This window comes from Myotis daubentonii, chromosome 5 (genome assembly GCF_963259705.1).
Source record: "Myotis daubentonii chromosome 5, mMyoDau2.1, whole genome shotgun sequence".
Taxonomy (NCBI): Eukaryota; Metazoa; Chordata; class Mammalia; order Chiroptera; family Vespertilionidae; genus Myotis; species Myotis daubentonii.
Window position 1 is genome coordinate 52,522,405 of NC_081844.1, and position 9,725 is coordinate 52,532,129.

The window sequence follows — 9,725 nt, forward strand, 5'->3', positions numbered from 1 at the left end:
TAGCTATTGTAGAAGAACATTCTAAAGAGCCCTTTTATAATAGAGTACATAGTTACATAATCAGAGCTGCGGTGCCTTACCTTAACATTTATGCTATGTAGGATTTATGCAATCTTGATGCTCATCTTATATAGTGAGTTCTGGATACTGGTGTGGACATTTAGGGTTCTTAGTAAGATCTGTTATTAAGCAATCTAGAAGCTTTGACCTAGACCAGTGATTTTCAACCTTTTTCATCTCATGGCACACATAAACTAAATACTAAAATTCTGTATCACACCAAATAATGTATTTTTTGCCAATCTGACACAAAATAAGCATAATTTTGATTCATTCACAACAGACAGCTATTATTGTATTGGCTGTTGTCATTTTTAAAAAAAATTTACAATGTAAAGGAAAAGAGGTCAGTGACTCTAAGTAATCAGGTAGTGTATGTTTTTAAAATTCTTGCAGCACACCAGTTGAAAATCACTGACCTAGAGGAAGCTTTTATATAGTGGTCTGTCAGTACAGCCTACTTACTTACATCAGCTCCAAGAAAAGAAAAACAATGTATACTCATCACTGTAAACCCAACATCAATTGTAAAAACAGGAACAAGCAGGAATAAACACCTGCATAATGAATGAATATAAGGGGTCTGTCTACCCACTGCATACATAAGATCCTCAAATTATGAGTAAAAGGTGACTTGTAGCCTATTGTCCCTATTTTTCCTGAGAATAGCTCCTATTGCTTATTTTAGAATGTTGTCTTGTGGCATGAAAGGTGATTGTAAAGGTTTAAACATGCAGAGAGACACCAGGCTAACCTGTTTTTTACTACAGGACCCTGGAATTCTAGTTTCAGCAACATCTATCCATATGTTTTCTAAAATTTTCTGGCTACACCATGTCATATTTTATTTTTTATGTTATTTTCCTCTATAGTATTGTGATTTCCTTCAGAACCATATTCATAGGCATCTTTCAAGAACCCAGCACATAGGCTGTGTTCAATAAATACTTATTGATTTGACTGTAAATAATTCTCTCTTTGGGTTATTATCCCTGGTGGTCCACTTTCCAGCTAGACATGAGTCCTCTACATCCCTGAAATCCGAAATAATGAAGCAACTGAGAGACTTTCACTGATGTTTTCTTTGTAAGAGTTTTTTTTGTTTTGTTTTGTTTTGTTTTTTTGTCTGAGAACTTGACACAGCCAGGAGATTACTTTGTAAGCTTGTTTCTTGGTATAATTCTTTCCAACTTTATGTAATACCAAGTCTTATCTAAGCAGGATCTGGGGCTGGGATGCTTACAAAAAGTGAATTCAGGTGTATAAATCACTGGGCCAAACAGGGGCTATTTCTTTCTTCATCTATAATATGTAGCATATATTGTACTCTTATAATTTGGTTTTTCACTTAAACATATCCCGGACATTACTCTCTATCAGTTATTAGAGTTTTTTCTAATTCTTTACAGTTGCATAATACTCCATGATGTGGATGTGGCAATTTATTCAACTGGTTTTCTATGTATGAACATTTAGGTTGTTTTCCATATTTTACAATTACAAATTATGCTACAACAGAGTTGCACATAGGCGCTTTTATTTCCATTTGCCTGTTATACATTTGCCAGCCCCTTATATTTTGCCTTTATGAATCGCTTTATTTTGGGTCTCTTATATAGATACTGTATTTTTCTGTGTATAAGATGCTATTTTTTTCTAAAATTGTTAGACTGAAAATCAAGGGGTCTTATACACTGACGTCAGCTGAGGATGGAGCCCTGCGGATGCATAGCTGCCCATATCTTGTCAAACAGGCTTCCTCCAATCACAAGCCTTATTGTTACAGATATCAGCTGATGCCTTAATTGGAGGTGGAGGTGGAGAGTGCGCAGATGCAAGAGGGAGTGTTTGAGCCCATAAAGATGTCAAAAAATAAAAAAGATAAATGCTGGTAAGTGATTGTCTTACTCTGAAAAACTCAAACTGAATGTAAACAGCTATGCAAAAGAGCATGGAAATAGAGCTGCAGAGAGACAATTTGGACCTCTTCCCACTGAGTGTATGATCAGACAGTAGAGAGAACAGAAAGAACAACTTCTTAAGATGCCAAAAAAGAAGACGGTCTTAAGAGGAAAACCAGCAAAATGGGCAAACTTGGAGCAGAGGCTGAAGACTTGGATTATGGAGCAGCGCCAGAGTGGCTTCTGTGTGTCAATCAAGCTTATTCAATATCAGGCAAGAATGTTTGCAAGCAAAATGAACATTGTTGATTTTACAGGAAAGGTAAAATGGTGCTTCAATTTCATGAGGAGAGAAGGGTTGACCATGAGAACAGGAACAAAGTTAGCTAAGAAAATGCCACCAGTTTATGAGGATGATCTCACATATATAGACAGTGACTCAGAAGAGAGCAGTATTACAACAGAAGTTGAAAAAATTGATATATGTCTGGAACTAATAGTGATGAAGAAGAGAGCAGTGATGCAACAGAGGCTAAATAAAGTGATATCCTGCATAATATCATAATGCTGGTATGTAAACATTACCTGTGGTAATTATTAAATAAAAATGTGTTGTTTTATGTTTAAAATATTGATTTCTTAATTTTGGATTGGAAAAATGGGGGATGTCTTATACATGGGGGTATATTATACATGGAAAATACGGTAATAGAGTTGGAATTGGTTTTGTGAGCCAATTTGAGATAAGGCCATTCACAACAATCTTACTATTTTAGGATATACTATAATTCCTATGTGCATTGTTATATTTATGGTTTTGCTTTTCTCTACAAAATGTGTTTTGTTTTGTTTTTATATTTTAGAAGGTTTGTAAGTCTTCTCTGATGGTTATCTTTTTACTTACATCTTTTATAAGCTTTTAGTCCCTGTTTTCTTGACACTTTATAATCTGATTTAGCATCAGTTATTAATGGCATCCTCTGAGTGCTACCTACCATTTACACTAAGAGCTTATTTTACCTTCCCCTTTCCCTTCTCCAAATTTTAGTGTCATTTTTTCTACTTTGTTACAATATATAGTATCTATCCTATCTAATAAAAGAGAAACATGGTAATTGGCGTACGACCGCTACCATTCCCATTGGCTAATCAGGGCAATATGCAAATTAACTGTCAGCCAAGATGGCGGCTGACAGCCAGGCAGCTTGAAACTAACGAGGATTGCTTGCTTCAGTGACGGAGGACTCCAACGTTCCCCGCCTGCCACTGCAGGCCTCTGAGCTGCAAGCAACTATGTAACAAACATAGAAGCTAAACAAAACCCCAGAAACCTGCCGGGCTTCAGCCAGCAGGATCGCAACATTGTAGGCAAAGGCCAGAAACCTACTTTCAGCAGCGGAGGCCTAAGAGTTGGAGCCAAGCCTCAAAGCTAAAGCTGGTCCAGAATAACAAAAAAAAAAAAGAGAAAGAAAAAAAGGAGCTGTTGGGAGCTTCAGTCACCCCCAGCCTGAAAACAGCCCTCAGCTCCTCACCCAGACTAGCCAGGCACCCCAGTGGGGACCCCCACCCTGAAGGATGTGTGACCAGCTGCAAAGAGCCATCATCCCCTCACCCAGGCTCGCCAGGCACCCCAGTGGGGACCCCCACCATGAAGGATGTGTGACCAGCTGTAAACAGCCATCATCCCCTCACCCAGGTTGGCCAGGCACCCCAGTGGGGACCCCCACCCTGATCCAGGACACCCTTCAGGGCAAACCAGCTGGCACCCACCCATGCACCAGGCCTCTACCCTATATAGTAAAAGGGTAATATGCCTCCCAGCACCAGGATCAGCGGAGCCACGAGGCCTCCCGGCACCAGGATCAGCGTGACAGGGGGCAGCGCCCAAACCCCCTGATGGCCCTGCGGCTCTGTGTGTGACAGGGTGCGGCGCCCCAACCCCCCCCCCCCAGCCCCCCGCCACGGGCCCTGCTCTGTGTGTGACAGGGTAGAGCCATAACCTCCCCATTGGTCCTGCCCTGAGTGTGAGAGTGGCGGCACCCCAACCCCCTGATCGGCCCTGCTCTGTGCGTGACAGGGGGCTGTGCCCCAACCCCCTGATTGGCCCTGCTCTGTGCGTGACAGGGTACAGAGCCCCAACCCCCCTGATGGGCCCTGCTCTGTGACAGGGGGAAATGCCCCAACCCCCTGACTGGCCCTGCTCTGTGCATGACAGGGGGTGGCGCCGCAACCTCCCCATCGACCCTGCCTTGAGTGTGACAGGGGATGGTGCCCCAACCCCCAATCGGCCCTACCCCGAGCGTGACTGAGGATGGAATCACAACCTCCCAATCGCCCTGCTCTGTGTATGACAGGGGGCGGCGCCCCAACTCCCCAATCGGCCCTGCTCTGAGCCCAACCAGGGGCTGCATCTAGGGATTGGGCCTGCCCTCTGCCACCCGGGAGCAGGCCTAAGCTAGCAGGTCATTATCTCCCCAGGGGTCCCAGACTGTGAGAGGGCACAGGCCGGGCTGAGGGACCCGCCTCGCCCCCGAGTGCACAAATTTTTGTGCACCGGGCCTCTAGTATATATATGAAAGCCAAGCGACCGGAACGACCAGTCACTATGATGCGCACTGCGGCCGGCCAACTGGCCCGATGGGGGCGGGGCTGCTTGGCCAACCTCCTGCAGCCCCTCCCTGCATCCATCCTGGCCCCCGATTGGCACCCCCCACCCTGATCTGGGGTGGGGCCAGCCGGCCAAACTGTCGCAGCCCCTCTCCCCAGCTGGCTGGCCCCATCGGCCATGATCGGGTTGGGCCAGCCAGACCCCACCCGTGCATGAATTCATACAATGGGCCTCTAGCAATACATATTATATTATTATATGATACGATATATTATTACTAAAAGCCCGGTGCACAAAAATTTGTGCACTTGTGGGGGGTGGGGGAGTCCCTCAGCCCAACCTGTGCCCTCTCACAGTCTGGAACCCCTCAGGAGATAACCACCTGCTGGCTTAGGCCCACTCCCTTGGTGGCAGATGGCACACCCGATCCCGTGGTGCCTGCCCCGTCTTCCCCAGTCGCAGATGGCAGGCCCAGATCCCACGCTGGGTTGGGCAGCGGCTCGGATCATGCTGCCGCCCACTCCGCCCACCCCGCCCCGCACACAGCAGTCCCGGATCCCGTGCTGGGTCCGGTGGCGGTTCAGATTGTGCTGCCGCCGCCGCCGCCCCCCCTCCCCCCGCCCCGGGCTGCACATGGCAGGCCCAGATCCTGCACTGGGGTGGGTGGCGGCTCAGGATCGTGCTGCCGCCAACACCCCCCACCCCGCCCCCGGCAGGCCTGGATCCCGCGCTGGGGCAGCTGTTGGCTGGGGATCGCACTGCAGCCAGCCCCAGGCAGGGCAGCGCAACGGGATCTGCCTGCAGTATGCAAATTTAATGGCCATCTTTGTTGGGTTAATTTGCATACTCTTCTGATTGGCTGATGAGCGTAGCAAAGGTATGGTCAATTAGCATCTTTGTCTTTTATTAGTGTAGATTACCACTCTTAGCCTCACTTTTTAGCCTTAGATCTACAATTAAATAGATGAAACAAACACACACCATCATTGCTTTAGCTAAAAAGTTTCCTTGGTCATATAATGGGTAAAAACTCATCATGCAGAAAATGCCTCAAGAAGCTTCAGGAGGACATTCCCTGAGTTGTTACAAAGTGGTTTTTGATTTTCCTCGAAAATGCCAAATGCTTGAGGATATTTCATTTTAGAGTATTATGTAACTGTTTTCTGCTTTTTAGTGTTTGGCTTTTTAAGAAAATTTTCATCAGCTGAGATATTTTTTCATTTTTTTAATAGTGGCTTTGCAAAGAAGTAGATTGCTTGTGTCTATTCACTTCATAGACAGGGTTGGCACTTTTGAGTGGTTCATAAGATTCCAAGTTTAAGAATGCCCTTTGATCTCAGTGTAGTCAAGCACAATTTCTCTAAATGGATTGTTTTTGTCAGTGCTCGGGATAAGATGCCTTTTCATTTTGTGGTTCTCATTTACCTCACAGGATCCTGAAATTTCCCTTTTGCTGTTTTTTTCTCTCTACCACACAGAATCCTTTTGACCCTCCTATCCCAGAAGAGACTGCCTGAATATACCAAGTATTCCCCACCCCCTGCCTCACTATTTCACAGTTGAGAGGGACCATTAGCTCACCCTTAAGCCTCCTACTCCTATTTTTTTTCTATGCAGTTTTCCAGACGCCTCAACATATCTCTTCCATTCACCAAGGTATGCATCAAGAGCTCAAAAAATAGCTCTTCTGGAAGAACAAAATTGCAGGCATCATGCTTTCTGATTTCAAAATATATTACAAAGTTATAGTAATAAAAAATATGGAATTGTCGTTAAAAAAAAGATACATAGATCAATGAAAACAGAATAGAGAGCCCAGAAGTAAATCCATGAATATATGGTGAATTAATTTACAACAAAGGAGCTAAGAATAAGCAATGGGGAAAGGGCAGTTTCTTCATAAATGGTTTTGAGAAAACCAGACAGCCACATGCAAAAAAATGAAACTGAACCAGTAACCTAATACAAGTAACTATTATCAGCAACAAGACAAGGATGCCCACTCTTACACTCTTATTAAACACTAGAGGCCCGATGCATGAAGATTCATGCAAGAATGGGCCTTCCTTCCCCTGGCTGCCGGCACTGCCTTCGCTCAGGCTGGAGCCACCTTTCCGCCTTCCCATGCTGCCCAGAGGCCCGGAGCGGCTGGGGCGGTGTGGAAGCTTGAGTTGTCGCCATGGCGACAATGCAAGCGTCCAGCCCCCTGCTGTTTGGTGCCTGCGAATACAAATTAACCTGCCATCTTTGTTGGGTTAATTTGCATACTCACTCCTGATTGGCTGGTGGGTGTCGCAAAGGTATGGTCAATTTGCATTTTCTCCTTTTTTAGTGTAGATAGTACTAAAAGTCCTAGCCAGAGAAATTAGATAAGAAAAATAAAAGTCATTCAAATTGGAAAAAACAAAGACTCTTTCTATTTGCGTATGACATGGTATTTTATATCTACACTAATAAAAGAGAAATATGCAAATTGACCACCACTTCACGATGCCCACCAGCCAATCAGGAGTGGGTATGCAAATTAACCTCATTGCCTCCATGGAGACTGACAGCAGGGAGGAGGCAGCTCCCAGCATGGCCTGCTTGGCTGTCACCGTGACAACCCAGGAGCAGGCAAGCACAGGCCGTAGGCAGCTCCCAGCATGGCCTGCTTGGCAGTCGCTGTGGCAACCTGGGAGCAGGGAAGCACAGCCCGCCGCCAGCTCCCAGCACAGCTTGCTTGGCCACTGCTGCAGCGACCAGTGAGCAGGCAAGTGCGGCCCACAGGCAGTCCCAGCATGGCTTGCTTGGCAGTCGGCTGCAGTATAGAGCAGGCAAGCCCTGCAGAGAGGAGATAACCACGGGGAGTGGGCCTAAGCCATCAGTAGGACATCACCTGACGGCTCCCCGATTGGAGAGGGTGCAGGTCAGGATGAGGGACACACACACCCTCACCTCTGTGCACGAATTTTGTGCACCGGGCCTCTAGTATGTATATATTAGAGGCCCGGTGCATGGAATTCATGCACTGGTGGGGGGCGTGGCCTGCGGGGATGGCCTGCTGTGGGAGTGCCGCTCATCCCGGTCAGCAGAGCAGCGCTCCCACTATAGGAGCACACTGACTACCAGGGGTCAGTTCCTGCATTGAGTATCTGTCCCATGGTGGTCAGTGCATGTCACAGCGACTGGTAGAGCAGTAGTTCTGGTCATTCCGCCATTTGGTTGCTGGGCTTTTATTATATAGGATAGGATAATTCTCAAGACTCCACCCAGAACTGTCAAAATAAATGAATTCAGAAAAGCTGCAAGATATAAAATCAATATACAAAAATCATTGCATTTAAATACACTAAAAATGAACTATTAGAAAGAATAATTAATAACACCAGTTACAACTGCATCAAAAAGAGTAAAATACTGAGGAATAAATTTAACCAAGAAAGTGAAAGACCTATACACTGAAAACTATACAAAGACATTTATTAAAGAATCTAAAGAAGAGACAAATAAATGAAAAGATATTCTTTGTCGTGGAAGAATTAATATTGTTAAAATGTCCATACTCCCCCAAAGCCATATACAGATTCAATGCAATCCCTAATCAAAACAGTATGGTATTGGCATACAAACAGACCCATAGATCAATGGAACAGAATAGAGAGCCCAGAAATACACCCATACATGTATGGCCTATTAACTTACGGCAAGGAAGCCAAAATTATACAATGAGTAAACGATAATGTCTGTAATGAATGGGTTTGAAAAACTGGACAGCCATATGAATAAGAGTGACATTGGATCACACAACATATACAAAAATCAACTAAAATAAAGACTTGAATGTAAGAATTGAAACCATAAAGCTCTTAAAGAAAACCATTAAGCTTCTAGACTTCAATCTTGGCAATATTTTGGATAGAAAGCCGGATGCAATGGCAGCAAAAGCACAAATACACAAGTGGGACTATTTCAAACTATAAAGTTCTGTACAGCAAAGAAAACAATCAACAAAATAAAAAGACAACCTATGGAAAAGGAGAAAATATTTGCAAATCATGCATCTTGATAAGGAGTTAATACCCCAAATACATACTCATATATTTTTATATAAACTTACACAACTCAATAGGAAAAAAACAAAGATGATTTTTTAAATGAGCACTGAATCTGAATAAATTTTTTACAAAGATATACAAATGACCAACAGATACCTGAAAAGTTGCTTAACATCACTATTGATCAGAGAAATGCAAATCAAAACCATAAGATATCATATCACACTTTTTACAATGGCTATCATGAAAAAGACAACAGCTAACAAGTGTTGGTGGGGATGCAGAGAAAAGAAAACGATATACACTATTGGTGGAGATGTAAATTGGTGCACCCACTACAAAAACAGTATGGAGATTACCAAAAAATTAAAAACTACCATATCATCCAGAAATTCCACCTCTGTGTATTTATATGAAGGAAATGAAAACATTAACTTGAAAAGATATACGTACCCCCGTTTCATTGCAGCAATATTTACAACAGCTAATACATGGAAACAACCTAAGTGTCTACCAATGGATGAATGAATAAAGAAAATGTTTATTTATATAATATATACACATATTATAACATATAAACCATATAAAACATATATAATTTATATGTTATAATATAAAGTGTTTACTACCATTTACAGATGTAAAAGTATGTCCAAGTTCAAAGAGCTGTTACTTGGCAGAAGTGGTGATCAAATCTGATATTAAAGTTTCCTATCACATTACCAAGGATCTCTAAATACACAGTGTGGTTGGTATACTCTCTCAATTGTTTATTTTTCAAGGTGAAAAAGCAATGTGGGAACTTGTAATTATGATGATTTGGGCCATTCCAAACATTCCTATGAAAAATTAGTCTTTTTCTTTCGATTTGGAATCTGAGTCACCTCTGTATCCTAAGGATATTACCACAGTAACTGACATTCATTGTATGTTTGTTGAAGGGTGATATGAACCTGAGTCATGATAACTGTAAAATTCGTGCAATTCACATAGGAAAAAATTAATGTAGATTAAGTATAGCATATATGCTTATTTAAATTAGAAAACCTAAGGTAGTAATCTGGAAAGTTAAGTACTGCATTTGGTTATATGAAATGGGCCTTCTTTAGAGGATAAAAA